Raw genomic sequence first — 20,589 nt, forward strand, 5'->3', positions numbered from 1 at the left:
AGGTATCCTGTTTTCTCCTAACAGGGGCACCAGCCCGGGGTACAATGTAAGCCATTAAAGTCACTTGGGGGTGCCTAACATTTTAGCTTTTCCGTCTCCTTTTAGCAAATAATTATAACTAAACTGCATAAATCTATATTGGTGGTAAAATAATGCTATTGGTTTTATTTTATGTTTTTAGTAATAAACACTTATCTAGCGCTGACACATTTCTGCAGTGCTTTACAGAGATTATTTATCAGTCCCTACCCAAGAGAAGCTTACAATCTAAGGTCCCTATCTCATTCACACACGCTATGGGCAATTTAGTCAAAAGCCAATTAACAAGCCTATATGTTTTTGGAGTGTGGGCGTAACTGGAAAACCTAAAGGAAACCCACGCAGACACGGGGAGAACATACATACACCTTGCAGATAATTTACAGGCCAGGATTGAACTCAGGACCCCAGCACTGCAAGGCAGAGGTGCTACTCACTAAGTCACCATGCTGCCCATGTAAGTAAATTAAAAGGAGCAAATCTCAAGTGGTACAGTATGGTGCAGCGGCACTCACTATGAGCTCTACCGGGCAGGGACCTCCTTCCTACTGTGTCTCATACCACACTTATTCCCTGTGAATCTATATATATTTATTGTATTTATTATAACACTTGTCCTCCCTGTGTTTAATTTTGTAAGTGCTGCGTATCCTTGTGGCGCTTTATAAATAAAGTTTTACATACATGCATCATTCATTACAGTGATATAAAATGGTACCATTTCACTATGTACTATTAAATGCAGCAATAAAATATATTATGTATATTGGGCACCACTATGGTATTATTTAACATGTGCTCTTTGACAAGGCAGAAATAAAGGTATGTTTAATGCAGTTTATTGCTCTTGTGCAAAAACAAAAATAAATGCAGGAAACTAGCATTGCACAACTGGAGGCTGGCAGGTTTCACAGCCTTTCAAGGGATTTTTTATGGCACCTAAAACTGTTACCTCTTTGGTATGATATCTTTATTTTACTCAGGCCCTAAACATATTTGGGGTAATGTAGTACATGGCCTAACCTTTGCCCAAATAGTAGCCAATCAGATGTTTGATTCCAAACAGCTAACAGTTAAATGTTACCCTCCGATTGTCGACTATTGATTACTAGGCAAGTAGCATTCTTTAGACCATTAGTTACACTGCCCCCAGTTAGGACTTACAAAGTCAGAAAAATAGAAGAATCCACTGGCTCATTTCTAACCTTAAAGAGTGATGTATTTATGTATGTATATATTTATATAGCTCTATATGTGTGTACAGCATTGTACAGCAGAATAATAAATGAATACAACAAGCAGGGGTCAAAGCAAAAATAAAGTTAAAGAGACAATAAGAAGAATATCCCTGCCCCACAGAGCTAAGAATCTAGGTGGGTGGGTAATTTACAAACACAAAAATCTGGAGGGATTTAGGGATGGCATTCCAAATGTAAGCATCAGCAATAGAGAGAGAGAGGTTAAAGGCAGGAAACAGTATTGGTAATGATGCAAGAAAACAGTTGCTTTAAAGAGAAAAGAAGAGTAGGCCAGGGTTATATGGAGACACAAGAGAAGAGATATAATGAGGTGCAGAAGAATAAAGGACACTGAAAGTTATGCTTTGTTTAAAGGGAACCAATACAAGGAATTTAGAAGTGGAGGGGCCTATAGTCTCTAGGACAAGAGGAGGGTGCTAGCATTTAAGATTCTATAGTTTAAGACTTTAGAGGGGACAGGGTCAGACTGGTCCAGTTAGACACTGAGAAAAAAAAATCTGGTGCGCCTGGCCCTCATGAGCCTCACCAACCCAGGCCCACTCATCACATGCAGACACTCCCCAATCTGGCCCCCCTCTTGCCAAGCGCAGCTGCAGAGAAGGAAGGCTGTAAGAAAATACACTACACGGCACAGGTAGGGGATGGGGAAGCAGACCTCAGGAGGGTGGGTCCTTGAGGTGGCATGAAGTGGCCCTTGGGTTCACAGGCCTTGGACACCCCAGTCCAATGTTGCATGGGGACTGCTGTGAGTTACGGCAGCCAGTTAGCTGTAGGTTACAGCAGTCTAGTTGTTGCATGTGAAAGAAAGGGAGAGATTTTTGCAATACTGCATAAGAAAAAATGATTTTTTGGTTTTGACAGTGGTGTTAATATAATGAAAGGTGTGAAACAAAGACTACCCCGAGACAGTGTGCAGAGTTGATAGGGTTAATAAGCATGCCATTAGTAGTGATAGTAAAGGGTGGAGTAGGTGAAAAGATGATCAGTTCAGTTTTTGTTCAGTTAGAGGTGCCGTTCAATTAAAGGGGAGAATGCTATGACACAGTTAGAGATTTTGAGTATCAGTTTTAGTTTATGAAAAGGTTCATAATTAGTGATGAGCGAATCTGTCCCATTGTGCTTTGCTGATAAATTTGCAAAAATGTAAGAAATTTGGGAAACGTAAAACGAAAATGGCGAGCTTGCAAACAAAAATTGTCATGCACATAGAATGAATGTGGGGGAGAGGAGTCAGTGAGCAAAGAAGGAGTAGGAAAGTAGCTGGAAGCCTCACTTTGTCTCAAGCAGCAGAGGAAGCAGCATCCTGCCAACCTACCCATGAGTCAAGAGATACAATCCGCAGTTCGTTGTTATCTAGTTGTAGTTCAGTTGGCGGGGGAATGCATGAATTAGTGGCAAATGGGTATTCCCCTCATTCTGTAGAGTTGGCTGTTACCTCCCTGGTTATGGTCCAGGGAAGTAAGGGTTTGAGTGTGGCTTACTTGCTTCTACTTGCCCATCCGAGTGCAGCAGGCTAGCATGGCGGGGGGGCCCATTCACTTAGTGGAGTACTGTGGGCATGCATTCCAGCTGCGTAATTATTTTGTAATAGTTCTTGCATTGTTATTTAACATTGTTAATAAATCTGCAGCCTTTTCAGTTCACCCAGGTGCCTCAGTGTTGTTATTTATAAATAAAAAGGAGGGTCTAATAAATGGTAACGGCAACGGTAGCCTTGATGCTGCCCAGGTCATAGCATCTAATGGCTATAAGCTACTTCAAAACTATTGCCCAATAATAGAGAATCACATTTATTAAATAAATCATGGCACAGAGAGATTTGCTTCAGCAGTTTTCCTAAAAATGGCGGCAAATTTTTAGACCACGCCCATTTTGACAGACATGCCCCCAATAAACCACTTCAGTTTTACAGATACACCCTCAGTAAATATATAAATCAATGCTGAGACAATACCATGTATAATACCCCCCAGAACTCATAGCAGGGTGACAGAGTGACAATACCATGTATAATACCCCCCAGAACTCATAGCAGGGTGACACAGTGACAATACCATGTATAATACCCCCCAGAACTCATAGCAGGATGACACAGTGGCAATACCATGTATAATACCCCCCAGAACTCATAGCAGGGTGACAGAGTGACAATACCATGTATAATACCCCCCAGAACTCATAGCAGGGTGACACAGTGACAATACCATGTATAATACCCCCCAGAACTCATAGCAGGGTGACACAGTGACAATACCATGTATAATACCCCCCAGAACTCATAGCAGGGTGACACAGTGACAATACCATGTATAATACCCCCCAGAACTCATAGCAGGGTGACACAGTGACAATACCATGTATAATGCCCCCCAGAACTCATAGCAGGGTGACACAGTGGCAATACCATGTATTATGCCCCCCAGAACTCATAGCAGGGTGACACAGTGGCAATACCATGTATAATACCCCCCAGAACTGCTGTTTCTGCTTGCCTCTGAGGGCTTCTGTCCTGCACATCCCTTCCCTCCGTTCGTAACTATAGGGAGGGAGGGGAAGAGGGGGGATCAGATAAGGGAGCAGAGCAGATCTTTTAGTGAAAAAAGTATCGCAGCCCTTCGGGACAGAGGACTTCAGCTTACAAATTGGCCAGTAAAGGAAGGCACAGCGAATGGTGGAATGTGGTGCTGCTTGTGGCTCCCTGATTGGCCAATTTGTGCAGTGACGTCTTCTGCACCAAAGGACCTCCTAAGCTGGCTGCTTGAATGCCTGCCTATCCAGAGAACTCACAGGGTTTTTTTGCCCCACGGGGACGGCAAACGGGGACAATTGCCACAGGGAAAGCAGCTCTGAAACGGGGTAGATCCCTGTCGAACGGGGGCGAATGGTAAACATAAGTCATAGATAAATGACTAATATCCAGAAACACACGAAATAACACATATCTGTTAAAAGCAAAACTCCCTTTAAAAAATAATGCACAAGTAGGTACTGTATGTATAAAAGGGGTTAAGTATCTGACTCCCTTTAAAAAACAAAATGCAACCAGGTAGGTATAAAAGGGGTTAAGTAACTGACATTACAAATTTATAATATGCTGCCAAGTGTCACAATATGTAGTTCTGATGACTGTTGCTTTAAGTGTGAAGCAAAATAATGTCTGATGAATATACAGCTTGTAATATTGTAGCCAATTACCTTAACTTACTTCTGTCTTAATTAAATTAGATAAAGTATACTGCTAACAGCATAATTTGATGCAAAACTACACAGTACAATGCACAGGAAAAATGTCATTGTGATTAAGCAAAACTATTTTGTACTAAAACATCAAAGCAGCCATTTTGTTTGTTGTGCAGAATTATGAATTTATTTTAACCTTGTGCGACTTATTCTGTTGCAAATGTAATATTGCTATACTACTTTAATTATTCTTATAAATAGATTTTTTTCCTAGTTTACATACCAAGTGTGTCTTACGGGTTTTATACCAACATATTTTCACAGTTGAGGACATGTTCAAATTTTAATTAGCAAAGCATTAACTGCAAGACTACGGGGGTGACCATTGTTGCAGAACATTTGGAAGACTTTACAAAAGAACCCAATGTGTTTTGCTGTGCAAAACATTTGTTTGGCAACACATTTAAATGCAAAATGAAGAGAACATGCCTATTTTTTCAAATTGTAAAACCAATGAAGGGTCATTTATGAGTACAAGTACAGTATGCAATTTTAAAAGCAATTCACCATGTTTTTTAACCATAATGCAGCATTTTTTTTTCCTTAGAATTCAAGCATAATTGCTGGTGACACCTGTTGATGCAGCCCACAGTGAGAACCCTGGAATTGGTGCATCAATAGATACATTTGCAAGCAATTCATCTACATCCACAATGGAGCTTGGGGCAAGTATACAATAAAACAAGGAGGATGTTTGGATGTAAGTACTAGGTACGTTATAGCTACATTAAGCACAATTATTGCATTATTATTACACAAGTGCACTTGTGGTTACCTTCATATATGACCTCCATATAGGGAAGAAGCATACCAGAAATTGCCTTTAACACACTTATTGCAGAAAGATGTGGCACAATTTTGGGGGGTTTACCCCCTTCTTCAGGTGCACCTGCTGGAGTGCTTCGTCCCTGTGTGCAAGTCTATGGAGTTGGCTTGGAAGCAGCTGTGGAATTGAATGCACGCTATGGAATTATGTAAGTGGTGTACCGAAGAACTAATTACTGTTGAACTTTAATGTACCTCCATATTTGAGCCTTATGGGTTTGTTATGAAAAACCCATTTCTAAAGACAGAGGGGGATCTTACAGAGTGCTAACCAGAGGAGACAAATCAGTTAGGAAAATGGCTTTGATTTCTATTTTACTTCTTACTACTTGATTTCTGGTCCTGGTTATACCTCCCATTTTGAAAGTTTTACTCCATCATCATTTTATTATATTTTATTATGATGAAGACATTAATTTGTGGTAGTCATTTTTTGACAGCCCAACAGTATACAAAAGATAAGGACAAATCAGCTTCAAGACCTATTAAAGGGGAATTAAACAAGCCACCAGTATTACCTACAGTGAAGCAGGTAAAAACCTACCTGAATGAATTATTAGCTCACTCAAAAAGGTCAACATCTGCTTCCTGGGCTGAAAGAGCCGGTGTTCTGTCCCTTGGACCAAATTTGCAGGGCAGCATCATGGGCAAGTTTCAAAACCTTTGTGAGCCACTACAAATTGACCAATCATGCACCCAAGGAAGTGGCTTTCTCAAAAGCAGCATTGTCCACAGAGGTATATGACAGTCCCTAAGAATACTGCTACTTAACTCTCTCTATGTAAGTGCTGCCTGAGGGAAATCATTTATACTTCATTTATACTACAGCATCTACGGGACTGAGGGAAAAGGAATTTTCGGCTAGTAATTTTTTTGCTTTTCTGTTATTCAGAGTCTATTTACCCTTATCTGAAATCACCACTTAAGCTTCTCCAATCATAAATTGTTGCTAAAATTGAGCAAAATTCAGGTTTACATCACCAAGAAATAAAATGTGGTCTACCTATAAATCATTGCACCTTCTGACCTTCTGATTTTTACAGAAAACTGTATGACATTCAATAAGTTGAACATACTACTAAATGTGCATGCGTGTGTTAAAGCCCTTTCCTATCACTGGACGTGCATATATTTGTGTCTAGATAGATACAAATAAGAATACAGAAAAAGAAGGGCATAAGGAAAATGATACAGATCCCTTTGCATTATAATTAATAGGACATAGCTTTGAAAAATAGTGATAATTGCATTTTTTTAATCAAGTTAAGGATCCGCATATTGCCATGTGTAAAGATTTTTTTTTAAAACCCAGACAAAATTTTGCCACAAAAAAATGCCCACAGACTCCACTGTATTCTGTGTGGAAAAATTAGCTGTGATAAAACACCTATGAACTCAATCATGGAAGAAAAAAGTCAACACAAAATAAGTTGCTCAAAAAAACCCCATTTACTTCAATGCGTTTCAGTCACTGTTAGAAAATACATTTGGGAGGGAAACATTAATATAGTTTAGGGAAGAGGGGTTAATATACTTTTTTTTATACCTATATGGGTAACAATAAAAAAAGACTTATTTTGTCACATTTAAAATGTATTTTCTGAACTGAAATGATTTGTTATATTGCAGAAAAGAGCTCCTTCAGAATAAATAATCCTCCTACTACCTTACAGTGTTTAAAAATGATATATAATACTTGGTATTATTGGGGATAATTGATTTAGTGGGGTGTTACAGCGCAGGAATGCCATAAAACACCAACACTCCAGTGAACAGAAGAGTGTTCAGCTGCTTAAAGCATTCACGCTCTAATGAATTGACATGTTTATCTGTTTTCATTTCATTAAACACTTTGCTAACTGTTAGGAAACTGTTTATTAATTGATAAATAAACAAATGTCTAGAAATGTATTTACATTAACTCATTAAATCTTAAAAATAGTTAGAAATCTTTTTTGGGAGGTGAGGCAAAAAGAGGAAATTCTCCAGTGTCCATCTCTTTTTGGCAACACAAAATAGCTGGTTTAAACTGAAACTTTGTGGAGAAACTTTATGACATTAGCCTGCAGACCTTAGGCTGTAGATATGTGGTTTCTACTAAGGCACTGGTCATGTAGAAAAAAGTAGAGCCTGGCAGAGTAGAGACTGGAACACATTTTCCAGAGTCCTTCCCCAGCTCAATCAGAATACAAAATGCTTATATTATTCTTAGTGAAGAGTAAATGTATTTGTAAAAGCATTTGCAGTGTGAATTTCAGCTTTCTTACACAGCTATGGAACTCTCTGATGAATATCTGCAAGTGTAAAAAAAAACCCTGGGGTGGTATGGGTACATTGCCTTTGTAAATGGAATAAAGACCCTACTGAGCAAAGGATGACATGAAAAGCAGCATAACATGAGAGAAAGATCTTGGCTTCCAGTTTCCATGGTTACAAGTTGAATATCATATCTAAATAAATATATAGTAAATGTTTATCTCTACAAATGTAATCCTATATTGAATTAAAAAGGCTGAGCAAAAGGAAAGTGCCAGTGGAGAATAAGTGTTTATCAAAGCACATTCTGCTTGCCTTAGGATAACAATATTGTATGTAATTAATACAGGTATGGGACCTGTTATCCAGAATACTTGGGATCTTGACACCTTAAGGGGCTGATTTACTTACCCACGAACGGGTCGAATGGAGTCCGATTGCGTTTTTTTCGTAATGATCGGTACTTTGCGATTTTTTCGTATGTTTTGCGATTTTTTCGGATTCTTTACGAATTTTTCGGATCCAATACGATTTTTGCGTAAAAACGCGAGTTTTCCTATCCATTACGAAAGTTGCGTAAAAAGTTGCGCATTTTGCGTAGCGTTAAAACTTACGCGAAAAATGCGCAACTTTTCGCGTAAGTTTTAACGCTACGCAAAATGCGCAACTTTTTACGCAACTTTCGTAATGGATACGAAAAACTCGCGTTTTTACGCAAAAATCGTATTGGTAACGAAAAATTCGTACAGAATCCGAAAAAATCGCAAAACATACGAAAAAGTCGCAAAATGTTCGTTTTCAAGTCGGAACTTTTCCAATTCGGGTCGGATTCGTGGGTTAGTAAATCAGCCCCTAAGTCTACTAAAAATAAATTGAAACATTAATTGAACCCAATAGGATTATTTTGCCTCCAATACTGGTATCAAGTACAAGGTATAGTTTTATTGTTACAGAGAAAGGAGGAAATTATTTTTTAAAAATCTGAATGATATAATCAAAGTAGAGTCTATAGAAATTGGCATTAAAATATACCGATTTAGGTTTATAAAGTACCTAAATAGGGTACCTAGAATTTGCCACATTTTACCTGAGGATTTGTTAATTAAAGTCATTGTCACCCTGGCCACTGCTGTGTTAACAGGTATATTTTGTATGCAAAAAAATAAATTGTCTTATTAGAATTTATTGGAATTACTGGAACTAGAATTGAGTTGTGCACTATATTTATGTGTTCATATATTTAATATACACAACATGTTTTTGATTTGTTTTGCTATTTTTAAGGAATAAGTTATGTAAATGTAAACATATTCGATTAGTAACATAATATTCTTAATGATTATGAATATTCAAGAAATATTTGTATGGCAGTAGGAGATGTTCTGTAGACAAGGCACCTTTAAAAGAGTGCATGGCAGTATTTGTCAGTGTCAAGGAAATAATTGGAAGAGGCTGCTTAACCTCACAGGCATTGGAATTTTTTGTTGATAATTGTATAGCATTTTAAGAGATAATTAATATTACCTCAGGTTATAGGTGGTGAACTATTTTTTTCCTTACTAAAGTGTCAGGATAGGTAATTGAATCACACTACTTCAGCACATTTAAAAAAATCAGCAATAAAACAAGGGATATCATACAAGCTATATAATGCAATATACTGTATATAGCTCAAGCACGATGTGCTTGGAATTTGGAATTGCTCAGTATGTCCTAAGGAATCGTATTTATTAATAGATTGATCTTCCATTTATTTTCAATCACAGTTAACAGACTTGCATAATACACTAAGACATAACATGCAAAGCTTCTTTGATTCTGAAGTATATTTATAGGGGCACATTCATCAAAGTACGACTGGTCCGAATACAAAAAAATTTTATATGCTTTTTATATTCATTTTTGTATTCTTTTTAAAGGTTACGACTTTTGCGTATTTTCTGCGACTTTTTCGTACTTTGCGAAAAAAAAGTGCGACAAAATCGTATTGTCGCGTCAAACACGAAAGTTTCGGATTCATTCAAGCTTCGGTATTGTGACTTTCCTTGGGCCAAGTTGGGCTCCTAGGCAACCTTCTAGTTGCCCTGACAACCCATGGCAGCGGGCCCTGGACACGGACCCCTGAGCACCTTGTGGGTCCCTGTCATAGCTGTGCTGCAGGCAAGCTTTTGTGCAGGCACAGCTCAACTCCCCAGATGGTCAGCGCTGCCCAGTAAGTTTGGGGAGCACAGTCCCCCTATCTGGGCTGAGAATTATGCACCAGATGTTTATATTTTGTAACTTAACTTGCATAGTACCCAGAGAAGAAAACAGGACCAATGCATCCAATGTGGGATTAGTAACCTATACATAACACATTAGGCTTCATTTTGGAAGTGTGTCCTGTGAATTATCAAACTAAAGCCACCGTAGGCACCAGACCTAAATGTGCCCCCCCCCCCCAGTTTGCAGAAGTGACATCACACTTAGTGGGTGTATGATGTCACCGTTGCAAGCGCCGCATACTACTCACCCCCCCCCAGCTCTGTCGCCAGATTTATGCAGGAACTCTCTGGTAGCGGCAGGGGAGATTTTTTATTTTTGTTAAGAATAAAGTAAATCTATTATATAGGCACCCGAGGTCTGCCCTCCAAAGGCTGCCAACCTAGACACAGGCCCAGTAGATATATAAATAAGGTCCTGTAGATTGTCCCAAAACATGTTATATTCTGCACCAAAAGGTCTTTCCCTTTAGATTTAATGTGTATATAGCTCGTTTCCGAAGTTGAACCTCTACATAAACACCAACAAAGCACTCAGAAAAACGTTGATTAGTTCATACTGCATTTTGCATAGTGCAAAATAAATGCTGTTCTGCAAACACATTAATGTAATGTAGGGCACACAGTAGGCTATCCAGAACTCTGTATTTCTATTATCTTTTTTTTTCTAGGGTGGGGCACTAAGGATATTATCTGCATTAATGGCAGGCATGTGCCAACTGTGCGTTCCCCAATTGTGTGAATTTAGCACACATTTCATCCCAAGATTCTGCTGTTCTACATCTGCTGGGCTGCAAATTTCCTTTCATTTACCAGTTTGTCACTAGTAGAAAAATACATTTAACAGCAACTTGGAAGAATCTACATTGAATGTAATAGCCTTTACCCCTGACAAATGAATCACCATTACGCCTGTCAATCCCTGTATATAAATACTTGATAATTGTTTAAGAAAAGTTTTTTTACAAATGTGTCTGATCTTTTCCAGACAAGCTTTTTAAATATCACCTTGTGAAAAAACTATTTTAAGATATCTCTCATTAATTCTTAAAGCAGACAATAAATGAGAAGTGTATTAATAGCTAATGGTACAGACTTGTTTTATGTTCAAGACAATTACTGCAAAGTAATCTAAGTAAATCAGACCACTGAGAAAAGTACATCGTTAGACTGTCAGCACATCCCCAAGAGCATTTTGTCAAAGTTGTTTTGAGAACTGGTGAAATTGATATCACAACTTTATATAAAACATTGCATTATTGTTCTTGCCTCTGGCTTTATCACTTCTAAAATCACATTCATTGTTCTGATTTGTACCTTAAAAGTAACTTTTAGAATTATGAAAACAATGGGATTATGATGCAGTCTGCAAATGGTCTTTCTTGTTTATTGAATGGTTAAATTTATTGTTTTACAACACGTCACTTTGGAGGGTGAACTATTATCTGATTGGCAGGGCCCCATTTATCTTAGCAACTATTCTGTTGTTTGAATGCCATTGAAAACAAGTACACGTATGGGATCCATTATCCAGAAACCCCTTATCCAGAAAGTTCAGAATTATCCATCTCCCATAGACTCCGTTTAATCAAATAATTTGAAATTTTAAAACTGATACCTTTTCTCTGTAATAATAAACAGCACTTTATACTTGATCCCAACTGAGATATAATTAATCCTTATTGAAGGCAAAACAATCCTATGGGGTTTAATTAATGTTTAAATGTTTTTTTTTAGTAGACTTAAAGTATGGAAATCTACATTACGGAGAGACCTCTTTTCCAAAAAATCACAAGGTCCATTCTGGATAACAGGTCCCATACCTGTATAAGAGAGCATTTATACAGAAAGATAAGGAGTAATAAAAAATGTACATGAGTATAGAACATATGTTTAGTAACTCTACTAAGCTAAAGCCCCCTCACTTTGTCTGTTAGCCTGTGTGTGCTGTATATGTTCACAGAATCTTGAATGAAATTCTCCAACATCAGTTTATATTTTCCAGTCTAGTTATACACATTATTAACAAATTCCTGTTCATTAGTTAAAGGAGTGAAACGTGGCAAAAAGGCAGATAACTGCAAATACCAGTCTAGTGCAGAAGTTCTGCCAAAAAGTTGCCAGAAACTTGTAAAACTTCACATGGAGATAAACCATATGGCAAGCTTGCAGTGCAATACATCTATAGCAGTGCTGTCCAACTTCTGTGGTGCAAAGGGCCAGAATTTCTCTAGTATACACGGTGGAGGGCCGCTAATGGAAGCCAGTTTGGCCACTCCCCTTTTTGAACCACACCCATTTTATCACAATGGTGGTGGTGCAGCAAAAACCCAAATGCTTGGTCCTCACTGCAGGGATATCATATATGAAAGAATTATATTATGTCATATTAAGACACACTCTTAAATCCATATGCCTCCTCCTCCCCTGTGGATAGCACAGCAACCCCCAGCAACATAATTACACACCTTAGGGACCATTTAGTAGTTTCCATCTACTAACAAACTCCCAGAACAAACCCCTGCCAGGTTCACCTGTCACAGGCAGCATAGGGCAGGCAGAGTATGGCATACACAGGCAGCACTCTGCCTCCCTTATGCTGTCTGTGTGTGCCATACTCTGCCTGCCCTATACTGCCTATGTGCCATACTATGCCTACCCTATGCTGCCTCTGTGTTCCATACCCTCCCTGCCCTATACTGTCTGTGTGTGCCATACTTTGCCTACCCTATGCTGTCTGTGTGTGCCATACTTTGCCTACCCTATGCTCCCTGTGTGTGCCATATACACAGGCAGCATAGACCAGGCACTACATACAATGTCTGAGGTGTGAACAGGGGAACAATGTGGGTGATTACAGTCTGAGCCTGAGGTGTGAACACTGCAGGGGGTGAACAATGCAGAAACCAAAAGGTGTGAAAAACACAGGGGATTACATTTTTAAACAATACAGAGGGATTACAGCCTGAATCTGAGGTGAGAACCATGCAGGGGGCCAGTTAATCCCAGTACTGATACTATTTAAATCTTACACAAAGGTAAACCATCAAAGCAGCCAGACAGGTGGGGGGCCACACAGAGGGGGGTCGCGGGCCGGCACTGATCTATAGTATCCAAAATACACTTTGGAGTAAAGTAGTACAAAGAACAGTGTACTGGGCAGTAAAAAACAGATCACCCTATTATGAAGGGAGATATAAGTGAGTGCAAATCATCATGTCTTTTACTCACAAATGCAGCATTCTTTCAACAATTTCAATGAAAGTTGCATCCAAAAAATAAAAAGCACAACCAAAGCAAGAACAAATTAGAATCAGTTTCAGAAAAAACTCCATGCATGAGGCAGTTTTTAAAACTAATTTGTAAATATTACAAATTACATATTGTAAATGCAAATATCTTAAAAAACAGCCTTAAGGTGGCGATAGGCAGACAGAGAAATTCTTCCAACTTTGTCCCTGCGGACTGAAGCAGCATCTATTTGGATTGTGTATGGTGCCAGCCGACAGGCCTACTCAACTAATATCTGGGTAAAAATCGCCCAGATATCCATCTGCTGGTTTGGTTTTTCCATTGAATCGAGGTCCTGCCTGAAAATTAGCAACAATGATCCAATTGATGGCCCAAGGACTTAACAATCGGATCAACAGGATAATGCCCTCCTTAAAGGAGAAATAAAGCTTAGCAGAGGCAGAGTGGAAATGTTACACTATCTTTTGGGCTTCTGTACCAGTCCTAGGCAACCACCACCCTTTAGCAAGGAAGATCTGTGCCATTATATACAGTAAAATCCAGTAGCTCCCCATCTATTTTTCTGTTGATTCAGGACAATGTTCGGCCACATATGAGTTGATCTCATTGAGGCAATGCTCATTTTAGGGCCTGCTCTTATTCCTTTATCCTGCAGTTTGCAGCAATTTATTAAAAAGGCTGAATTGACAAGGACATGGGGGGTAGATGTAACTTGCAAAGAGCATGTATAAGAACAAGCACCTGTGTTAATAGCATTTAAATTTGTGCAATTTTATGGGGCTGATTTACTAATCCACGAATCCGAATCCCGAATGGGAAAAAATCGGATTGGAAACAAACATTTTGCGACTTTTTCGTATTTTTTCGTCGCAACTTTTTCGTAGCCGTTATAACTTGCGCGAATTGTCGCAACTTTTTCGTAGCCGTTACGACTTGCGCGAATTGTCGCAACTTTTTCGTATTGAGCGCTAGTAAATGGCGGGCAAACCTTTCCAATTTTTTAGCGACGGCTACGAGAAAGTCGCGACAATTCGCGCAAGACGTAACGGCTATGAAAAAGTCGCAACAATTTACGAAAAAGTCTCGGCGGTGACGAAAAAATACTGATCATTACGAAAAAAACACATTCGGACGCTTTCGATCCGTTCGTGGATTAGTAAATCAGCCCCTATGTGTGATTTTGTGCTTCACACTTGAACTTCTATTTGTATATTAGCCCTTATGAGCATATTTGGGCACACACTAAAAAACCTACAAGCCTCCAATATTTATTTACCATAGTAAAGGGTTGTGAGGTCTCTATGCAATAACTTTATAGTGCATCAGATAGAAGAGAAATTTCCCTATCTGATTGACTTGATTAAACCAACCATCACTTGTAACTAACCAGGTTTAAATCAACACCTATGGAGAGATAAACAGTGCCTGCAATATCACCAAGTGATGGAATATTTCACCTGTGCAAGGTTTTTTGACAGCATTACAAAAAGCACTTTCTTGCACAGTTTTTTTTATTTTTGCACAAAACCCTTCCTATGTCTTTTTAATTCCAGGGCACATAAAAGTAATAAATGAACTTGCATTTGTTTGCCACCCTATTCCAAAAAGCTTGGTCTTTGTTTTTAAATACAGGTATGAGACCTGTTATCCAGAATGCTTGGGACCTGGGGTTTTACAGATAAGGGGTCTTTCCTTACTTTGGATCCCCCATATCTAATCAAAGGCACTAAATTTGCCCAGGAGCAGTAACCCATAGCAACCAATAAGATGTTTGCTTTTAAACAGGTGACAAGTAAACGCAACCTGTTGATTGGTTGCTATGGGTTACTACTCCTGGGCAAACTTAGTGCCTTTTACATAACACCATTATATCTTAGGCTAATGTCAGGCGAGGCGTCTGGCATATATTTTCGGCAAGCAGAAAAGCGCTTGTCGAAAATACCGCCATCCGCCTCTTACCTGTGCCTGCACCTGAATGTATTCTCTTGTGTTTTTATGCGTATTTTGGCTATTTGTGCCTGCACCGGAGCATATCTCATTCATTCCGGTGCACCACAGGTAGGAGGCAGATGGCTGTATTTTCAGCAAGTGATTTACTGCTTGCTGAAAATATATGCCAGACGCCTCGTCTGAAATTAGCCTTAGTTGGAATCAAGTACAATGTACTGCTTTATTATTATAGAGAAAAGGGAGGTCATTTTTAATCATTTACATTATTTGCTTAAAATGGAGTCTATAGGAGAGGGCTTTCCCGTAATGTGGAACTTTCTAGATAAGAGGTTTCCTTATAATGCACCTCCTACCTGTACCAGTAATTTATTTAGGTTGGACTTTAGGGTTTTGTTAAGGCAACTGATATAAGTTACTTAAACAGATGTTAGCCAACTCAGTAGAATAAACAATTCTCCTTCTTGAAAAAAGGCACAAGCAGAAACAAGTCATGTGATTTTAAATAAATGATTTTAATTGTTTTGTTTTTACTGTAACTGTAATTTAGTTTGTGTTTCACAAAAAATGAAAAGGCTATATCGTAAATCTTGTTTTGCCAACTTTTTAAAATAAGAAACTTTGGCACTGTAGTACAAATTAGCTGCACAATCCCTTATTTTTCATTAAAGCTGTTTTATTCATGCTCACTATAAAATGCTTTATTTCCAGATAATGACATTTTAGAGGTGTTAGAGTGCCTTTAATATACAGCTTATATCTTTGACTTAATGTATGCACCATTAAAATGAAAGTTAAGTGTATTCGTCTGCAAGCCTTACTGGCAAAATAAAAGTAAAGTTGAAGAGAGATGAGGGATTATTGCTTACATTTGAAAGTATATAACATTCTCATTAATGCAAAACAAATGCTGCATGCATTAGCGGATGTAAAGGCCTCCAAGCCTGTGTTAAAGATACTTTTAAGCAGATGTGAAAGTCGTTAGAGAATCTGTTTAAAAAAAATCTCATTAAAAACGTTGTGAACTAAATGGAGTTTCATTTTGATTATTTTAGACTAGGTGCAGATATTAATAGAGCACCAAAGGGGACATAATGGCGTAAAGCAACAATAAATATATATACAAAAAATATTTTTTTTTATGCTTGCATGAGCACTAAAACTAATAGAAAATATAAATGATCCCAAGGTTGAGCTCAGTGACTGAGAAAAACTTGCAGTACTCTGTTTATTTTTTAAATAATTTTTCAGACTCCACTGGGTCGGATATAACAAGAAATTCTGCTTACTGCTTTGACATGGCTTGAAGACTGACAAATGATTATCTTGAACCTAGAAATGCATTTACTTTTATCAGAGAACAATACACTTGCCTGACAACATTTAGATGGATTGAAAGTTCAATGTGCTGTTTGTTCACAGCATTCTTAAAATAATAGTGCTGACTTGTATTTGTGTATGTTTTGTAACCGTTTTCGTTATACGAAAGGGGAAGGAGTTCTGAAAAACTGACCTAGATTAATCGAGAGAAGATGGATGTTTCAGCAGGTGCAACCAGATATAAATAGCTCTCATTATGCTAAGAGGAAATTCTAACAAATTATATTTTTTTCATGCTTACACTTTCTAAGATGTCAAAAATTTGTTTTCAATATTGTTCTGATAACCTGGAACCTATTCCTTCATAGTGAGGCATTACCTTGTGCTGTGATGCTCCACTAAGCCCATCAATGGATGCTTACCATATTGTATAGATATGGGAAAGGTTATTAGATTATGTGGTGTTGCTGTTCCACCTATGGCTAATTAGGCCCGACAATAGGGCACATGTATGTCCATAAGAGCAGTGAGCAAAGTGCAGTTTCAAGCTCAATCGCCATGTTTTTTTCCCTTGATACAATATTGTTTCCAAGAAATTCAGCATTTGAAGGGAGGCTATGCGTTTGGTGCAATTGCATCCGATTCACAAAAATTACCACAACTGCATGCACATTTCATTGCAAATCAAATGCAATTGTGGGGAAGTCCATCTGTTGTTTGGTGTTCAGGCACAAGTGTGCCAAGCCTATTGACACTGGGTGCAAAGGGAACCCTGGAGCTACAACTTGATTGGGGGGTGGTTGTAGCCCATGGGTATTGCTGTGACAACAGGCACAGCAGTGCTCAATTCAGAATGGAAGAAAGAAAGGACTGAGCAGTGCCAAGTGCTAGTATATGGTAGTGCATTTTGACGCAAATATCTTTAATGAAAGTGGTTTTATGTGCAACTGACTGTAGGGAAATGACAGGGACCCCAACTGCACTTGTGAACATACATGAGCCCTATTGTCTGCACATGGGAAGGCCGATTTATCAAAAATCTAATTTGCCAGTTTTTTCGAATTTGAAAAAAAAGTGACAATTCTGAATTTGTAAATCTTGTGGGGGTTTTTTTTGGTTTTTCTTTATTACATTTTTTAATAAGCCTTGGTGGGGAAACAAAATAACTGCTCAATGATAACAGCAGGAATGAAAGTTTGTTGGGGAAAATGTATAGATACTAGGTAAAAGGGCAATACAGGAATGGTATCCTTAACCTGGAAAATGATTTTCCAAATTACGGAAATCCATCTTCTATATATTCCATTTTAATCACACAATACTGTACCTTTTACTTGATCCCAACTAATACATAATTAATCCTTAGTGGAGGCAAACACTCCTATTGGATTTATTTAATGCTTAAATGATTTCTTGGTAGACTTAAGGTATGTAGATCCAAATGACAGAAGATCCCTTATCTGGAAAACCCCAGGTCCCAAACATTCTAGGTAACAGGTCCCATACCTGTAGAAACAGGACTGAAGCAAAGCTTTGCTTCATCTCAACATTACTTATATATTCCAGTAATGCAATTTTTTACATGTTGCCATCAACTGTTTGCTAGTGATTAAATTCCATGATTTATGATTTAATTTGGAAGTAGTGTTGGTTCAGCACAGGTATCTGCAGAGCACAGCAGAGAAAGATCAGCTTATATTGTTTCAACAGTAATGGTATTTGCCCCTTATAAAAAGACTGCCTAATGTATCTTTTGTAGAATTGTTTCATTAAATGCAACTATTATATTTTCAGCAAGCATCATTACACAGGCAAGTAACAAAAGCTGTGCCTTTTTTTTGCCTTTGGTCCTATTCACAGAAACACTGTTAACATAAAGCACTGGGTGTCATTATTCCAGAGATTAATAACCCAATTTTCAGTAAGATGTAAGGCTTTGAAAACATTAGTCTTGTCCTGACAAATAAAATTATGTGTTTCATTTTTTTGAGATAACGCATGCAAGCAAACACAATGTACTGCTTAAATATAAGCATGAGTTGTCTGTTTGTTAGGATGATATAAGCAATAAATAATGTTTTAAACAAAATAAAAAATGTAGTTTTATACAGAATAGACTAGATGAGTGAGCTTGTTTCTAAAATGTGATCCAATGTAGCTGAAAGAGCAAAGAGTGTGTTATTCAGATCAACAGACTTAGATTAAAAACACATACAGTGTATTTTGTACTAAATTGAGCAAGAAAACTTTCTGGAAAGAAAAGTAATACCTTAAATGCCAGTGTACTTGTATAAATAGTAAAACTAGGTCATAGTCAGCAAGAGAAACTAAATTAATTAAGTATTTCTGATCAGCATAATAAAACTTGTGTTGCCTTTCAGGAAAAGGAGAATTCAGGAAAAGAAAGGTTTAAATGCAGCCATCCTGACATAAATCCAGATTAAAACTCTAAGGCAGTGTCCACAATGAATCTAAAGGGCAGAAAGCCAGTTCTAAATTGACAGTAATGCTGATCCTTTTTTTAAAATGTAACTTTAACCTTGATCTTTAACAAAGATCAACAAAATTTGTGCTGCAGCCAGAAGTACTATGAAACGGTATAGATTCTAGAAATACAGTATATTGGTCCTTATTATTGCTCATTTGATTTGTAAGCTTGACACCAATTAAGTTTCATTACCAAAAAAGAATGTGAAAGGTGTCTTCTAACATAAAAGCTAATGTATCTAAAATAATATCCAAATTAAAAGCTATATTAGTCACAGTCTTCATAGCAATCACTAGTTACTCCTCTCTGTAAAGGTATAAGTGTCCCATGAAAGACTGACTTTCCTGGAACAAATATTTTCAGAAGCATTGATCATCTTGAATGGTTATTACTGCAAGTCTAAACTTACATTGCATCAACATGCAAACTTATTAGGGCTCATTTATAACCACTGGGCCAATTTGCACCTGGGTAGTAACTCATACCAACCAATCAGTGGTTAGATTTTTCTAGCCAGCTGCAGGTTGAATTCTGATAGCAATCATCTGATTGGCTGCCATGAGTTACTGCCCAGTGGCAAATGTGCCCTGTGTTTTGAAATGACCCCTATTAACTTTACATTCTTTCATTAACTATACTTGTGCTATGGACTTTTTGTTGCATTGAGCTTTACAAAGACACTGCTGTAAGTTATTACAGTAATTATCTGTATTTTGTTTATTATATATTTTTACACCATAACACTTACTGTAGGTTATTACTGTGGTATAGAAGTGCTATTTGAAAGCTCAGTGCTGTAGATGCCTGCAGACATGGTTACATAGTTAAGTTTGGTTGAAAAAAGACCAAAGTCCATCCAAGCAAACCCCAGTGCACACACATGGACCCAGGCTGTTGCTGAACTAGTACTTCACGAAGCTATCTTTACAGTGATTGATTCCAGTTTGAAAACTCTTTTTTATATATGAATTAACATTACAGTCAAGGAAATTGATCTTTTTCTTTTACAGTTTTTCATATTGAGGTGTTTGAACTCTTTAATTTATATAAACTGTTGAGTGATGAACCGTATGTGATATTAAGTGCTTTTAATTAGTAGGCTTGTCACCCACAAAGACTTTTAAGGTGAATTTTATTAAAATAACTTGATTACAGAAAACCCAGCATATTATTCTAATTCTTTTTTCAACCCTATTGCTTCAGGAAGTTTTGGTTGCTATTGGTAACACAATGTTTTCTGTCTCACCGTATTAATCCATTTGGGAATAAATAGGCCCATACGACCTATTTATACACCCACTACCATAAACTATATATACAAACATCAATACTAACTGTAGATATTAGTATCACAATAGCCTTGGATACTATGCTTGTTCAAGAACTCATCCAGGCCCCTCTTAAAGGCATTAACAGAATCTGCCATTACCACATCACTAGGAAGGACTTCCACAACCTCACTGCCCTCATCGTGAAAAACCACCTACGTTGCTTTAAATGAAAATTCTGTTCCTTTAATCTAAAGGCATGGCCTCCGGTACACTAAAATTTTTATGGGAAAATAAGTACATCCCCTATCTGTCTATAATTCCCTCTAATTTACTTGTACAGAGTAATCATGTTCCAGTTTGCTGCCCAGTTTTCCAATTTTGTCAAATCTCTCTGCAAAGTGGCAGCATCCTGCAAAAATAGAAACGGTACT

At 37.8% G+C, this 20,589-nt stretch overlaps 1 protein-coding gene across 4 annotated transcripts in view; it reads right to left on the bottom strand.

Annotated features, from left to right (window-relative positions):
- Positions 1-20,589, bottom strand: part of ccser1 (coiled-coil serine rich protein 1) — a 425,689-nt gene that overhangs the window by 62,076 nt on the left and 343,024 nt on the right. The window lies entirely within an intron of this gene.

This window comes from Xenopus tropicalis, chromosome 1, assembly GCF_000004195.4.
Source record: "Xenopus tropicalis strain Nigerian chromosome 1, UCB_Xtro_10.0, whole genome shotgun sequence".
In the NCBI taxonomy this organism is placed as follows: Eukaryota; Metazoa; Chordata; class Amphibia; order Anura; family Pipidae; genus Xenopus; species Xenopus tropicalis.